The following is an 18116-nucleotide window of genomic DNA, read 5'->3' as shown; positions in this document are numbered from 1 at the left end:
ATGTCTAATGCCACCATTCAGTTCAACAAAACATTGTTACAGCAATCATTTTCTTATGTGTATAAATCTCTGAATTTCCTGTACGCAGGCTTATGCCCTGATTATGATGCACCCACCTAGTGTTAAGGTCGTTCTAAAGCATTTACCCAAATCTTACTTGGACTATAAATCAATTCATACCACAGAACAATAACAAATCTTGATAAAGGCAAGTTTAAATGTGATGATTTGTGCTCCAGTACGACTGGATCAACTGTGTGGGAGCCCGCGTGGGTGTGTGGTCAAACGTGAATGTGACTTGAGCAAAGTGAAGCCTGCTTATTTAAAAGGGGTGACCTCATCCTATGTGAGAATACGATCTAAACTCTGGCCTCTCAGATATTTCCCTCGCTGCAGAAGTCGCCACAACTAAATTACGCCTTGGCACATGCTTCATGGGTTACGTTCAGAAACCTGAGTCTACAGTACGTCACACAATCCATGACCTGATCTGTGTGCGTCTGAAGCTGTGGACACATATCAGACAACTCACAATCATTTCTACACGGGTTTGATTTATTGTTGAAATTATGTTTTTTAAATCAGAAGCTGTGGATTGTTAGATTTAAGTCCCTGCATTTTACTGCGCACCGGGTTTTTTGAAATGTTTATAAGTGAGAAGCTGTGTGAGGCCACCACAGACCTGAGTGAGTGCATGGGCGTGTATCCTGTAGTCCGCAGGTCCGGGGGCCTTGAGGGGAGCTGCAGTTCAATCCAAATGAATGGGGAGGTTATGTAAGTGCTTGCAACATAGAGAAATTATGTAAATGACTCCGTTGCTACACAACAATGCGCCTCCTGTCAAAACATAAACAACATCGCACAAATGTCCAAATGCTAACAATGATAAAACATGATGAAATCCAGCCCAGTGGTGGTAGACACGATTATATGCACACACATTAGGGAAGATTGCACTAGTTTATGAACTGCTCCTCTTTGCACATTTATGAATCGTTGTCTGCTCCCTTGAAACGTTTGATGAATTCACATTTTTGGCCGGCACCCTCAGACTTCCACGGAACACATGGAAGAGTTATTTGCTCCAAAGATTTATAAAAGACCTCAAGTAGTTCGAGGGTGTTTGAAAAGGGGACTTGACGTAAGCTCATCTCGAAAGTTGTAGGTGACGTGGGGAGGTCCAGCTGTGAGCCATCATCGAACACAGCGCTGTCCCACCTCGTGCACCCTTTATGCGTCACCAGCTGTTTGAACTTTCCTGGCTGTTTTTATTTGGTTGTGCATCTAAATCATCGGGGGTCAAGTAAACAGCTCTGGTGGAGGTAAACAGCCTGAGGGATAGGCTTTCCTCTGGGGCCTTCAGCAGCTGAACTTCTAACACACACACACACACACACACGCACACGTGCACTTGCCCGTGCATGCACATACGCCACTGAATCTGGGTGCACACGTCTGTTTTGCACTCCTCAGCTCGGGGCTCTTCTCTGCGCTGAAAGGTCCCAGCAGGCACCGGCGGCTGTTGCTGACGGTGCGATGATGTTCTCGCGGATTCATGATGAACTCCGCTTCTCATCTCACACACACAGAGAAAGAGGGGTAGAGAGAGGGAGAGAGAGAGAGAGGGGATCAAAGCCAGTGAGTGGGATGGATTCTCTGAAATGAATAGTGCTGGGGGATATTGCTTTAACCTTTGTCCAAAGCACTGTGCTCAGGGACCTCCTTGTTTGTTTTAACGGTTCAGAGTTAGCAAGGGTCTCTCTTGCCGCAGAGGTAATCTGGGCTAACAAGACATATTCCCTACGTTTAAGTGGGTGTTTCATGTCACGAGAAGTTGTCCAAATTGCAGCCCGTCCCGTCTGCTTCTTGCACTGTGGATAACACGGGAGTCCAAAAGCCCTACAACGCGTTATTGTGGTCAGCATGATATCTCTGGCATTCGTTCAACACCGAGCGGTTTTGATCATTCGCTGAGGCAGATGTACAGTAGTGTTTTATTTCAGGGGTAGATCAAAAGTCTCCTCATGCTGCGTCTCACCACAACTAGGATTATATTAGGATTTATTTGTTTTAGGCCTATCCACTTCACAGGGAGGCCAGGCCATCAACAAGCCTCCTCCTCCACTCCCTGTTTTGATCCAGATCTAACAAAGGCTGAAGACGAATGCGGCTGCACAAACGAATTATCACTGTTTGGTGCTGATCACCGTGGACGTGGTTTGGCACCGAGCGGTCCAGCGGTGTCACGTCGGAGTGGACCACTCGATGATGTTGGGGCGTTGTGGTGGTAGCCCTCTTCCCCTCTGACTGTGTCATGGGCCTCTCATCCTCCCATCCCCGAAGGAAGCAGCAGACAGATGTTTTAAAACAAACAAACACACACACACACACACGCATTATGGAGAATTGTGCCTGGTGTCATCTGGAGGACCAGAAGCTACTGTGTGTGGTGCAAGCATGTTCGGTAGTTGCATGTCTTGCGTGAGTCACAGAGTGAGAGTTTGCACTATCTCAGCTGCCTTTGAAACCGTCAGTACCTTGAAGGATCGTCCGCTCGCATGCTATGTGTAGACACGGAGGTCTTATTAAATATTTCCCCACATGCTCTGCTTCCAGTTAAGTTCTGTTGGTAAATCACAAAACCTCTCTTGAAAAATAACTCTCCTGTTTCATCTCACAAGCAGCAGCTGTACCCTCGAGGGTTTAATATTTGAGGCAGGGGAATGGGATGGTGAGCACAGAGGAGACTGAGGAGGGTCTGAGGATGCAAGTGAGAGTGGGTGGTTAGAATAACAGTCCGTGAACGCAGCGAACGCAAACACTCGCTCCTTGCGGTCAAACTAAATTGGCTCCCCCGACTCATCCGTCCAACCCCGAAAATGCTAGGGGACATGTTGAAGCCTTTAGTTTTCCCTCTGTCTCGCTAATAATCAGCAAATTCCCTGACCCTCTTTTCTGGGCCTCCCTTCCACTACACTCCCTCCGTCACTGCCCCTGCTCCCACACAGCTGCACTGCAGCACGCAAGGGGGGAGGGGGGGGGGCAGAGCGTGAGAGTAGGTGAGCAAGGGCATACAGAGATAGATACTGTACGTAGATAGATATGTAGCAGTAAGGGTGTAAGAGATTTCAGGCTGAAAACATACAGGGACGATGGCTGGGAGGAGAAAGTGCATGCAGCACGTTTATGGAAAACATATTAAATATTGCTATTTGATGACAAGGCGAACTGCCCCTCTGATTTATGATTATTGTTTCTATAAAATATGCACTGATACGGAGGGTTTGCTGTTCATATACAGAGCCAAGCTGACTTCTGCTTATCTCCGTGCCCTTAAGGATGCTGCTCATGCCTGTGGTCATGGCTTTGGTGACTTTGGTTTTGAATTCTAGACACTGCCCATGTTAATCTGCCTGGGTGGGAAGGGAGGCGTGATGGATGACAGGTTTCTCGCGTTCATTGCACACATTTGGCGCTGCTGTATTAAGATAAACCAACTTCATTCAGCTTTTTTCTCTCGTTACATCTCGAAACTTAACAAAGCAACACGTACAAAGTGGTACTTTACGGCTTCATGGGGGAATTTTACCATCAGCGTGGACCTAATGCAATGGTCATTCAATGCAAGCCAGGTGTTCTTGGAAGTGAGTGTGTGTTGGACTCAGGGGTTACAGAGAGTGTATGGTGAGGGTCCTGGGTAATAACTCACCGAGGTCTCACACTTCTCAGGAAACAGCACAACAAGCCCCACATCAAGGGAGCTTTGAGAGGGAAATGAGCAGAGAGAGAAAAGTACACAGCAGGAGACGAGAGAAGCCACATTTCCAAATTATTAATATTGTTTTTCAGAGAAATCCAAACACTCTCCGGGGATTAGGAGAAGGGGGCAGGGCAAGAGAACGAAGCAGGTAGATTATCTGTCCCGGTGCAATTTTTTGGTTCAACTGAACTGTCAACATGTGAGAGAGGAGGAAAAAAAAAACTCAGTAGTGGTTATACAAAGACTGAAAGCTGAATGAAACATTATCTTTATGGCAGGGTTACAGCACGAACTGGAACTGGTGCTTTGGCTGTAGCTAAAAAAACATCCTCAGCTCTGAGCTTGTCGTTTTCATTCAGACTCTTGTTTTCTTTCAGCTAAAAGCAAGCTCCCCTGCCCAGAGAGCTGGCTAGTCCTGGACACACAGTCACACAATGTGTTCCTCGCTCTCCCACTGCCAAGCTTCACTCTCTGCTCTGGCCTTGAAAAAAAAAAAACAGCCAGAACCAGACACATGCCGCCACGGTACTATACTAATGGTCATAACATTACTCAATGAGGAGAAGACAAGGCTCCAACGCGATGCAAATAATGTAAAGCAGAAGGAAAGGCTGTTGTTGTAGAAAATAGCAGTCTGGAGATGTTTCAACAATAACAACCCCCCTGAAATCAGAGTGATATTAACAAAACCTCTCATTGAGGGGATGTTTTTCCCCCCCAGTCCGTTGGGAAGCACTGTTGTAGAGATGGGATAAGTTGTCACATTAAGCCAGTTGTGTACAACATGGAGGTCCATCTTGTTTCAATTAAAAACTCCAACGCGTCTGGTCTTGATTATCGGTCCTAGCAAAACCAAGGTGATTCCTCTCTAAATGAAAACCACCAGAGAGGCTGAGCAGTGCTAAAAACTGGTTAACAAAGAATAATAGGCGAGCGGGGAAGGTATCAAACTCATCCTCTCTCCTCTGCTTCCTTCTTTCTGGCCTATATAGCCCAAATAACAGATGGACATACCTAACCTTGGAGGGTTGCACAGGGTGATGGGGTAGGGGCTAAAGAGTTTATGAAATCAATCCCTCTCCCCTAACACTTCTTTATCCATTTCATTTCTGCACTTTTTTCTTATTCTCTGCTTGCTTTTTCACCTCGCTCTCGCTCTGTGAGGATTCCTGTGAATCCAGCATGTCCCAGTAGAAACAGACTCATGTTTCCGCTCTGAGGGGTGGAGGGTTTATTCCAGAGAAGGGGGACGTCTTTCTGTGATTTGATGTTGAACCATTGGCTTCCTCTCTTCTCCTCTCAGCCACCTCATCCCTCATCTTGAGACCAACGGTATTTACAAGAGCACTACCTCTTATCTTAGGTCTGTGACACTCAAAGTAAGTTCAAATTCAAGATAGATTCTAAACACGGATGCTGACATGAAACAAGTAGTCCCTGTTGCTCATGCTGAGTATGAGAGGGCTCTTCCGCATCAAGTGTCTAGATTGGGGAGAGGGGAACTGGGTGATTGACAGACGGTAACAACATAATGTATGCCTCTGTGCTGTCACCCACATCACCAAATTCTCCGGAAGCCGCAAGTGTGCCTTTCACACTGTGACTTGGCCAGCGTGAGATTCATAGAGATGCATTGGTCACCGAGAGTGCAAGGATGCATAAAGTGAGTGGTGCCAAAATACCGAGAGAGAAACCGGAGGGGAGAGACTCACGGCACCCAGCCCTCTTATAATGCTGGGCGTTTCTGAAACTGTGGTCTGAACTAATGTGCGATTCAGCTGGTGACGCAGGGATAACCTCCTTTCATCTTTTCATCTCTTTTATTCCCTTATCTTTGCTTGTCTCTGCCTCCTTCATCTCTGTGATCAGGTCCTCTATGGACCTGTGCATGTCTGTGTCCCATCCCCTTCTGCCTCAAAGGAGAGGAAGCCTGCAGAGTCGGGCCAGAAAAACATAATGATGACAAATACACAGATGGACCCCATCTGATAGACTTAGTAAAAGTATTTTCTGAAGATGCGTGAGATCTATTGTGTAAAAAGAAAACAATTTAAAAGTATGCTGCAAATTTTTAAATTGTAAATGTTTTTAAACATTAAATGCAAAACATGATGAAGTGTGAAAAGATCGTTCTCATTTCTGATGTGGTTAGTGTGTCCCCTAACCCTAACCCACCCATTCCCTTTGTTTTGCTTTGTTTACCCACTTCCTAGCGTTACATGTTTGTCCCCAGTTCATCTGTTCTCTGTTTGTGTGTCTGTCTGTTGGGCACGACCAGTGCCCTTTCCACCTGTTCCAAATCATCCCACACACCTGAAGCTCATCAAGTAATAACAGTTTAAGTATAAAGAGCAGGCTCATCGCTCGGTTCTCCATCATATTTGTCCATTCACCATTGTTGTAACAACACTACGCCCAGAACTCCAAGTCTTGTAAACTTTTGTTTTTTCCTCATGTTTGCCCGAACTTCTGCTTGAACATGGAGCTAAATTAGTCTCCGAGCCTGTTCCAAACACCACCCAAGGCTTTTCAGGACACTCTCAGACTAGTAACTCACTCAACCTTCAAATCAAGTTTCGGTGCGAACCTCTGTACTCATCTCTCCAGCTTCTGGAGTTCAGCCACCGCCACCATATGCTCCAGTGCATCCACCTGTGCCTCCGCTGTTCCGTGAATCCCACGCTCTAGAGCCAGGGCCTTCTGCCAGGAAGCTGAACAAGTGCAGTTTCCCTCATGCAATGCTCCCTAGTGTTCCAACATCATGTTATGGGATTGTTATGAGGCTTGCTCCTTTGGCTTGGGAAGACGCAGTAAATGTATGTCAAGCAGTATCAAGTTTGTCTTACAATAATTTCGTGGAGAACATGAAGGTCAACTCTTGAATCTCGGCCAGGGGCCTGAGAAATGTATATTATAACTCTCTTGATAACTATCTTCATCGGCTGCTGACTCTCTTTGGAATGAGAAAACATTCTGGAGGTGTTAAAGGACTAAATCAAGTTGAAGGATGAACTTGCTAATCTTGGCTCTCGGATTTCTCCTGTAGTCAGAACAGAGAACCTCATGTATGAGCAAAGTCAAGCGAGATTCGATCCCACAGTTCCAACATTCACCCCACTCCTTCCACTCTTGTGAGAGTTCCGCCTTCCCACAATCTGCCTCCACCACTGCAGAAGAGGAAGCCATGCAGTCATCTTTGTCTTATTCCAGCTGATCGCATTTGTAGGATGAGAATGGTTTTATACATATACTGTTGAAAGAGTGCTCGTTTCGTTGCTGCGTTCTCTGTGTTGCCAAAAATTTGACTTGCCATTAGGATTGGGGGGTATCGCTGGTTCTCAAAGTGTCTTCAGTCCCATATAAATGTAACAAGGTTCTAAGATACTCTGTGATCTAGTCAGCTTGCCTCTCCTTACTTTCGTTGAGTCTTGTGTAGAAGTGCTAATGCTTCAGATGCAAGATTTCTGGCTATCGTTAATATCCATACCATTCCAGTATCTCTGGTATTTTCTGTAATTCATTGAGGAAAGATTCAGTTAAGTGTGATCTTGGCTCGAAAGACGAATTGTGTTTTGGCCAAAACAACATAACCAACACATTGTCAGGTCTACATAGGAAATATTCAATTGCATCTCCTTCTGTCTGCCAACCTGAGGGTGCCATCACTTAAGCCAGCCCTGAACCTACAGATTTGCCCTCTATACCTGAGGTATATAATGATTCCAGAAAGGTGTATGGCCACCCTTGTTGTTCTTATTGTTGTTGTAATTTTAAACTGGGAGCATCTCCGACTATCAGCAGATCAGACAATCGGGCGCTTGCTCCACTTTTCTCACTGGTGTAGAGTTTTCTTTGTGTCCAAAGAAGACAAGACCAACATCTATCCGACTTCCATGGCTTGAATGATATCTCCATCAAATTATCCTTTAATCGCTGCTTTGGAGCCTTTCTTGGGAGCTTCAGTGTTTAGTAAAGTGGATTTTGTCAGAAATTCTGATTTGAGAAAAGGACTAAAGACAAAACAGGATTCAACTCACCAATTGGACATTTTGAGTCATGGCATTTGGGTTGACCAATACCCAAGCAAGGAGGTCCAAGCAAACGAACTGGCTCTAGATATTGGTTGGAAAGAGTTGAGCCAACATTTGGATCGGATCCCAAACCTAGCTTCATTTAGGCTGCAAAATGTCTGAATTCCTGTAAATGTTGAACTTGATTCTCTCTTCTGCCAGTACGGTTAATGGGAGTCCTTAACCAGTGGTGACACTATTCTGTGCTCCAAATGTGACAGCTGTATCTTGGGACATTTAGTCAGTAATAAGTGAAGCACTACAAATACTACCAAGATAAAAGTCTATCTGACATCTGCATGCAGTGTCTGTATGCTTGGGGGAAGTCATGCCATTGTTGAACTTCAGATTTTTCTGACAATTTCCAGTCCCTACTCCCCACTAGTCTCACGTAGACCTCCACTTACTCACTGGTTAGCCTCTTTCTTGAGGTAACAGACTTATTTCCACCATTCTAAAAACATAAAAACAGTTTTTCGAAATCCTTCCTACTCTGTTGCTCTTCCTAATGTTATCTGATTGGGAAACTTGTTGATACCCTTATACCGGTTGATGTTGTCTCTGATAGAGGTCCTCAGTTCACCTCTCAGGTGTGGGAACTGTTTCTGCCAGACTCCAGGGGCAAAGTTAGTTTAATTTCTGTTTTCCATCCTCAGACTAATGTTCGGATGGAGATGGCCAATTCAAATCTTGTGGCTACCAAATGATGTGTCACTGCCCCCAACTCATCATCTTGGAGCACCCACTTGCTCTGTACTGCGTATACTCATGATTCCCTCACCACCTCTGCCAAAGATTTGGTTTCTTCAAAACCTGTTTGAGTTATCTGCCAACATTGTTCCCCTCTTAAGAAAGGGTCATTTCTGTACCCACTGTCCACATCCCCATCCATCAAGGAAAATCCAGAAGGACACTCCCTAAGCTTTGCTCGGCCAACAAGAACAGCCTTCTGGAAAAAAAAATTCTTTAAAAACTGAATCCAACATTTTCCCACTTATTATCTATTCATCCATTATGATACTTAACTGCCCACTTCCAAGAGAATCCACCCTACACCCTACCCGTCTCAGCTAAAGCTGGTGTCTTTTGGTCTCATATGCAATCCTTCCGCTAACCTTCAACTATCCTGCATATTAATGTCCATCTCTAATGTAGCCTGTCTATATATTGGTGAAACATGAATAATCATTCAAACAAAAGATCCACCTCCTTAGATCAAAACTCTGGTCAACCAATGAAGGATACAGGACTCTCTTTTAATGACAACAAGAGGAGTTAAGGTGGGAGACTACGTCAAGTAGAGAAATCATGTGGTAATTGAGGAGGAGGTCTATGCCAACATTAAGGTTATACTTTTGTCCGTTCCCAGGCGGCTTGAAGACTATTGTTTTTTGGCCTCATGTGACTCCAAGGACAGCCGTCTCAGGTGACTCCAACCACTCTAACCACTGTTGTTACACCAGCCAGGAGCATTAACCAGCTAAGAGGCCAATGGCCTTCGTATTGACCCCACAGAGTTTAAATACCTGGGTCTCCACACAAGTCAGTCAGAACTCAAGTCAAATCTCACCATGTATCTTCCACCAAGTACAGCTGTACCCACTTCAAATTTTCTTGGAAAACTATGATCTGACATTGAATGATGCAGACACTGTTTTTCTGCTCTCTAGTGGTCATAAATCACATAAGGCAACTTTAACAAAAAATTATGACTGTCGGTCTTAAATCCCCACCTGACACATATAATCCCACACTCAACTCCAGTTACAAAAAAATAGAGGGAGCTGTTAGAAACACAAACATAGTCAAGGAGGTTTATGAAAAACTTCAAAATAATTAGGCAGAGGCCAATCGAGGTTGCTTTTTGCATCGAGTGAAATATGTCTGCTGACATTTGACTTCAACCCGGGTGTCATAAAGCTTTCTGCCTTCTGCCAAAACCATACAGCAATTTCAGACCATTAGATGTTTGTCATAAGTGCATCATAAATATAATGTTCTCTCACTCTGTCAGCAAATAAAATAACTTTTATTTTTCACAGAATATGTGACAAGTGGCTTTCCTTTCGTGGTAGGGCAAGGTCAATCCTCTCTCTGTTTCCTATTACTGATTATTCATATTCACATTCACAGGCATCTCAGCAACAGAAAGACAGTTAGATGTCAGGGAAACAGGCAGCCAGTCCATTGCAGGTCTAACCCAAAGAGAGACAGTGCAAATGCTCACTCACTGTTCAGAGGACACAGCACTTACTGCCGAGTCACTGTGCTCCATTTAAGGCTATGTCCACACCAATATGTTTTAAAACCCCTGAACTTTTCTTCATTTTCGCCTGACGTCCACATTAGGAAATATATATTTGATTTTCTAAGTATTAAACAATAAAATAATAACCAATACTCAACAGTCTGTTTACCACACAAATGGAATAAATACCTCTACAGAAAAAAATGAAAAAAAATATTTATGACACCAGGAGCAGCATTCTCAAAACTAGATGACGGGTTGCGAGCTAAACGTTTGTGGAGAACTGAGCTCGACTCACCTGTGGTGGCGGGTTCTGAGTCTAAATTTAAGATTTAATACAGAACACTGTTCTTGAGGCACTGAAGAACATGAATGAGCTGGCTGACGTCATTGTTTATAGAACCCGAAGGCGCGAAATAGTATAAATTACCACGTTATGTGTTTTATGTCTGTTCATCCATTCATTCATTCAGTGATTTGGGGAAATGTTTTTTTTTCCCTAAGCGTTGTCCTCAGAGCCTCAACATCCTTTTCCAGCCTTTTAGGGACCTATAGCCTTTGAGCAATGGGCTTTGAGCTTGTGTTTAGACAACTATATAACACTACTTGAACTGTTCTGCAAATCCAATCCTTCGTTTCTGTATAAATATGGTGAGTCAATATGCTAACTGTTTCTTGATTTAATTTCCCTGATAGGTTGCGATGTTTCTGAGTTGCATAAGATTAACTTTTTGAATGATTTCACCCCTAAATCTGTATTCACATGAAGCCTGTTTGTATGAAGCTATCGGGCTCACTGTGCCGGTTTAGTTGCCACAACCCTCGCTGCTAGAATGCCAAACATAAATCTCACCCGTTCATCCAAGCTCCAAGGCAGCACAAAGTGTACTGTAGCACCCTGCGAAGTCCACAGGAAATTAATGATCAGGGTAAATAGTTTAGAAAAAGTGTGCAAAAGGGTTTTTGGAACTTCCTTGACTTACGACTGACAGCTGTTTGCTGTGGAGGAATAAAGAATTGATGCTCCATGCAGGGGAATGCCGCTAGGCTCCAGGGGACAGGAGAAAGGTTCCTTATGAAATATTGAGGGCGACTGGAGATGGGGCCAGAGCATGTCTGCCCTTCCTTCTCAGCTCCTCCACCAGGCAACAATGTGCGTGCTCTGGAGGGGAACTCACAGTCCTGCCAGCTAAGGTGAGTGGGTTCCTGTGAGCGTGCGTGTGTGTGCGTATCCAAGTTGGTGTATACGTATAACTAGTTATCTATATATTTAAGAGCAGGTCTGAGTGTGTGTTTGTGTGTGTGTGTGCGAATGTGGGACTGTGCATGGCCTAGGGTGAGTTGCTTCACTTGGATTGCACTCCTCTGAAATAGCAGCAGCGGTTGGCAGCCATTGAGCAGAAAAACCTGGTTTCATTCCAGCAGAGAAAAGAAACAGTGGAAGAAATACTGACAGGTAGATCAGGGGGGACCGGGCCAAGCCAACACACTGCACACTAGCTAGCTGCAGTATTTTGACATGATGGTTTCAAGAGTTGCCAGCGGCGCTGACCTGCTCACCAGTATGTAACTGCATGCTTTGACAGCAAATATCCAATGTTACCAGTCACTCATCAAATTACCATTTAGTGACAAGTATGCAACCATCATCGGTGGAACCATAATAAACACCAGACTATAGGCCGTCGTGCCAATTACTGTTCCAGGGGTTATTTCAGGTTCTGTAGAATTTGGAATTGGTGCTGTACTATACTGCAGGTATTAATCAGGTTTGTGGCAGTTATGATTTTGCAATGTTCCCTGGTCACCTGGTCTGAGTTTAGTGTGTTATCCTTGGCATTTTGAACATTGTGTGCAGTCTTTCCAGAGTCAGGGCAGAGTTTTCATATAAAACTCTTATGGATGCACCAGGAGTATTTTTTGGGGGAATAGAAAAACGTACTTAAATTAAAATGAATACTCTATTTGAGGAGGAATTTGTAGTAAATTCCTGACCTAATTTATGTTGTTTTCATTATCAATCAGTATGTCCATAGTAACTGGCCAAGACACACACTGTGATATTATGTCTACAGCAGTCTCCCTTCGTTGGCACTGAGGGCTGTGACAACTCTGCTGCGGAGAGGCAGAGAGCCGCTTCGGGACTTCACTACACAGAACACTGGAAATATCTGTCCCTTCAATGATTAAACAAACTGGTGATAGCTGAATAATGAAAAACATCAAAATGTATTATTCTGACGCGTTAAAATGTCTTGTCGCGTTAATAATTGTATTACATAAAGCATAATTTAAATATTTAATGAATAATAACCATATTAATTAATAATGATTTGTAGCTTTGTGTTTCTATGTGTGGGACACACACACACTGACCTTGGGGTATTCAAGGTCACATACTCATCGAAACTTCCTCTGGTGAGCATGCTTGAGTGCCACAGGCCGTCTTCTGGTGACAAAAGCTTTCTCATGCTTGGGTGCTAGCACAAACACAATTAAAAAAACATTCTCATGCAAATTGAGCGCACCCAACAGTCGTAATTGTTGGTAATTGCTCATAAACATCCCCTATCAACACTGGCACATGCGATCGCACGAACGAGGAGAATAGCATCAGTAGCAGCAAAGCCAGGCAGATGAACCACACAGGGATAGAGGATGTATTTGTTTGGGTCATTAGTAACTCATGGTGACCCAGTAAGCCACAACATTATAGCAGTGACAAGGCCAAGGCTCTTCCTTGCTCTGCTAACTGTGCGTGTCTGTGCAGGGCCAACTGGCCTGCACTGATATCCCCAGTTCCTAGAATCACATTGTTTGCATGGCCTCAGACACCAAACGGGAGCCAGAGCGGAGGCAGTTTGATGCTGATGGGCAGAATTTGTGTTTGGTGCTTACGTTCATGGAGGAAACCCGAAATGGCACGCTGTAAGTGGTTGTTGTAAAATAAGCCAAATACGTCAAAATGTAGGCCATCTTAATCACTCTTGGTATCAGGCATCTTGCAGTGGCAGGCATTTTTTACAAGGTCACGGAGCACTAAGGGGTAAATAATAGCTTTGTTGTCTTTTACAGTAAACACACTTTGTGAGGTCATTAACTGTGGCGTTGATAAGGACTGAAAACATCGTTGATTTAGTTGTTTCCTGTATCCTCAAAGTAAATTTTTACATTTCACCATTTAGTATCTGAACCCGATTCAGTAACACAGAATATCCCATGTTTATTCTGGAGTATGTTGATGAAGAGGGAGTGGGGTGAGGGGTGTTTTAGTGAGCTCTGATACTGCATAAACACAGGGGAGGGAAAAAGTAAATAATTTGAGGACAAGAGCGTTACAGTGAGGAGAGGCACATGAACTGCACTCAATCTTTTCTGAGTTGCAGGAGATCCGAAGCCTTCGTGAGCTCATCAGTCGAAGGTCATTGGAACATTCAAGGTTAGACTGGAAAGCCCATCAGTCCCTTTGCCAAATCCTCGAAAGAGTCGAGGAGCTAAACAGCCAAGAGGAGTGGGCGGATGAAGAGTAAACACTGCGTTTTGCAACCCTGTTGCACATTGTTGCTCTGATACATCATCCCCTTGCATCTGCTCCGTCTTATAAACACACACACTATTGTATTTTCCCTCCTTCAGATCATTTTGGACCTTTGTTTTACCACAAGACTTTTAGGCCTTACTCATAGAACGAGAACTAGGTATGGAGCAAGAGAGAGAGCCGAGCTGATGGAAACCCAACACCTCCAGCCCAGTGGTAGCACTTTGACAGAAGAGGTCAATGCCGAGTCAGATAAAGTTTATTTATGTTTTTCTATTACTCCCTTTCATCGATGCCCGTGGCACAGCAGATAGTATCCCCACTTTGCTTATTTGCTCAGAGAGCCCTACCTCTGGACAGCTCTCATTCAGCACTTAATGTCCATAACGCCTTCGGTAATTGTTGTTTTCCTCTGCCCCTGAAATATCACCGCTTCACAGGACTAAGCCCCTCTGTCCTCTTGTTTATTTTCAAAAGCCTCAACCAGGACAAATAGCCTCAGGTCAACCACAACAGGCTAGCGGTCTTGTGTGCGCCTCAAAAGTGCCCTGAAAATCTGTTGAGCTGACATACAGTAAATTTGTTCCAGTTGCATGAAGAAGCAGGAAGAATGTGGATGGGTGTGTGTGTGTGTGTGTGTGTGTGTGTGTGTGTGTGTGTGTGTGTGAGAGAGAGAGAGAGCGAGAGAGAGAGAGAGAGAGAGAGAGAGAGAGAGAGAGAGAGAGAGAGAGAGAGAGAGAGAGAGAGAGAGAGAGAGAGAGAGAGAGAGAGAGAGAGAGAGAGAGAGAGAGAGAGAGAGAGAGAGGGAGTTCTGGTGGTGGGACCAGCTTTCGGTCTTGCCCAGACTGGGGCTTACAGCAGGGATTGCTCAGCTTCGGTCAGCTCTTCCCCGCTTCAAAGGCTGGGAGGAGAGGTTCTGTGAAATCATACAATAACAGTGAATTTAACCACCCTTTCAAAACACAACTGAACTGAAGTGGATAGGTGGGAACGAGACAGAAGGAAGGGATGGAGTTTCACTGCTGATACAAGGAAAGATAAGAAAATATAGTACTTGCTTCTGTGCTGTGGGAACATACCTATTCTTCTGAGAAAGGTTTGGTCATGCAAACTCTTTATGGCAGTTCCCTTCACATGTTTTACACCAAAGTAAGCACAGGTTTTTTAAACACGGATAAAGAAAAAGGGGATTTAATCCTTTCCTCTTGCCGGTAGATGACTTTACCTTTTACCTGGGTAAAAAAGAACATTGAGGCCAGTGACTCTGTTTAAGTGGCTACTTTTACTTCGGTCATCTAAAAGCCGCTTGCAGTGTTGCATACAAAATCACCACTTCACGTTGTTCCCATAGACTATTCCCTGGTTATAAATAACATCTGCATAGTTTGAACCACGTCATAGCATTATGATGGACAAAGACCGATAGATTGACATGTCCACCCAGCTGCAGACCCAGGAGTGACTTCCGATCGTACCTTTACCCACTAAGAGGGCTGGATTCACAGTCTCTCTCCGTTGGCCACTGGAGCAGCTCCTGTAGAGAAATTCGAGGCTAATGTTGTAACTCAAAGGCACCACAGCGATAGTTATTAAAGGATATGTGTTTTCTATCTAAGACACTAAAATAGACACTAAAACCTACAGTCAATTGATCCTTCTAGCAAATCCGGATTGTGAATTCAGAGCCTGATACAGCTTATCCGTCTGTAACTTGTCTTTTCTGTTATCTCAAAACTCTGAGAAAGTTTTTCCTTTTTTTGAGTCAGTTCCATTGACGCTGTCCTGTTGCTGTATATGTGCACATATCCGCAGCTAGAAATAGTCCCCAGAAAATCCACTAGTTACCCCTGTGGGAAAAGGGTTTGTCTATAGTAAAAACTACATCACCCAGTTATCTTTAATGAATAAAAGTATACATTGCATTTTTTGCCCTGTTTTTAAAATATCAGGTTCAGGAGAAAATTGATGGGTTTTCGAGGTCGGCGAGGCGCGGGACAGTGGACACACCAACCCAACGTTGTTAAAAATAACAATAATTGGAACATCACCAGATTCTTTCCTTTCGATTAAAGACTATTTCGCTTTTGCAAATACTGGGTACTGCCGTGTCCAATCATCATCCTTGAGTAATGATGTATAGTACGCAGTTGTATGATCCAAAGAAATAGTTTGTTTCCCGCTGAGGTAATGCACACTAAAAATGTGCGACCACATCTAACTGAGTGGTTTTTGATTTCTTTTTCTATGGCGGCTTTCGACAGGATACATTTTTGGGGGATGCCACGATGTCGGGTTGCCCTTCCTGCCTCATGGAAAAGGTACATTTTCACCACTGATACACAACACATGGAAGCCATCAGCCGTGACTGGAAGCTTGTGGTGTGGAGACTGTAAGCAGGAGCCCGCAGACTCCTACACACATTGATATATCAACAATTATGGAAACAGAGGATATGCAGTGCGCAAGCGACAGTGTGTGTTTGTGCGGCCGGGTGTGAATGTGTGCATCATTTGTTTTTTAGGTGTTTCTTGATGTGTGTGTGAGTGTTGCTCCTGTTATTATCTCTCTGACAGCTAAACCACCCCTCTCCTCCCCCCCACTCTCCCTGGATGTAATCTCAGAAGACGATTAGTTCATATTTTCCCCCGGTTGTATGGACTGGTCCCTGGCGACGGGTCGCTATATGTGTTTTAAAGATATGCTATATGTCAATGGGTAAATTGGTCAACTGTCTGACGTGTGATGTGTCATGTGGTCCAGCTCTTAAAAGTCTTCTCTAATGAGCCCAAGGGATTTTAAAGAGGAAAACACCACAGCACTTTTTCCAGTGAAGCCGCTCTCCGCCTCGCATGACAGAAACAAAAGCTTTTTGTCCTTTTGGCGATTGGATGTGTCTGTGTGTGTGTGTATGTGTGTGTGTGTGTGTGTGTGTGTTTGTGTGTGCGTTTGTGTGTCTTCCATTCCCGTATTCCTTTATCTCTGTTTGCTCAACAAACACTGAGAGGTTTCTTGAGAAGTTTCTTATCTTGTTTCAGTGACACATGACGTTTGACCGCCCAGTCATGACTGGATAAAAGACATTCAATTCAATTTTATATCCTTGCTAATTTTTCGTCTGAAATTCTGCGCAAATTAGTTGGTTCCTTATTATTTGTGTGCCATCCAGTCATCTTTTATCAGTTTGTTTGTATGGTTTTTGTATTAAGAGAGCATTACAACGTAGCAACACAATGGCAGTGAGGTAACAAACTGCATTTTGCATTCAAAACCTGCAGTGGAGGAACAGGAAATACAAGAACCAATATGTCAGGGATCTGGTATATTTGAGTGAGCGATGGCACCAAGATCCTCATGAACACCATTCAAATTCAAGCTAGAAAAAACAGAGCAGTATGTATGCATCAATAGCGCTGCAGTGTAAGCACCAGCACCTTAAGCCCTCTGATAACACACGGCATGTATGTTATAATACATCACTCACAGACAACACTGTTAGAATGTCAGTAATCAAAGCCCAACCCTGATGATCACAGGCTGGTGGTGATAATCATACGCTGGCGCTCTGGTCCCCCCCCCCCCACACACACACACACATTTCCCTCAATTTCTGTGACACTGCACGCTGGTATGCTCCATTCCCGCTTTTTATTCACAACAGCTTTTGCGATCACAATTAAAGCTCATTATCATCCTCTTTATTGCCGTTGTTTATGCACGGCGCCCTCGCGATAGTGAATGAGTGCGTGGCCGCCGATGAATCTTTATCTGACATTGCAGAGTTATGACTACCAGCTTTACTGCTACTTGCCTCCCAGAAATGTCACCATTGGCCTGTGAATCAGAGGATGATGATGGGAAATCTGTGTTTTCCTTTTGATAGTTTGTGTTTTCTTTTTTCCTCTGCCTCACATTTTTTGGGAAAGCCTGCAGTATTAATCAGGGACACACATGTGCACCGGGCTCCCCAGAGCCTTTAGTTCAACAGACTGAACAAAGAATTTCCAGATTTCATTCTCATTATCATGGAGATTTAGAGGAAAACAATCAATCGCTGTTTCGAGATTCTCCAGAAGACCCAACCCTTCATCTTTAATACAACGCGTCTGACAGGTGACCTTTGGGCCCCCCCCCCCCTCTATGTGTCTAAATGTTAAAAATGAAGTTGTAGTTAAGATACAAATCACTGATAAACATTGTTGTGAAAGTATAAACTAATTTTGTAACCCTGCTGTTAGCAGGTTTAAGAGAAGAACTACTGGACGAACTACCATGAAATGTTGTGCATAGATGCAGTTTGGTGAGGGAAGAATCCACTTTTGGAACGGCTCCAGATCAGGGGGAGGATCCAGGAATGCTAGATAATGTGTTTTTCCACATTTTCCTTGATTTCTCAGAGAATAATTCATGAACCTTGATGTAAAAAAAATCTGACATATTAAGAAAGCTGATATTTATGAGTGTTTGCAGTTTGGTGCAGATCCAAATAATGGATCTAGTGA

This window comes from Platichthys flesus, chromosome 6 (genome assembly GCF_949316205.1).
Source record: "Platichthys flesus chromosome 6, fPlaFle2.1, whole genome shotgun sequence".
In the NCBI taxonomy this organism is placed as follows: Eukaryota; Metazoa; Chordata; class Actinopteri; order Pleuronectiformes; family Pleuronectidae; genus Platichthys; species Platichthys flesus.
This window is presented reverse-complemented; position numbering follows the sequence as displayed.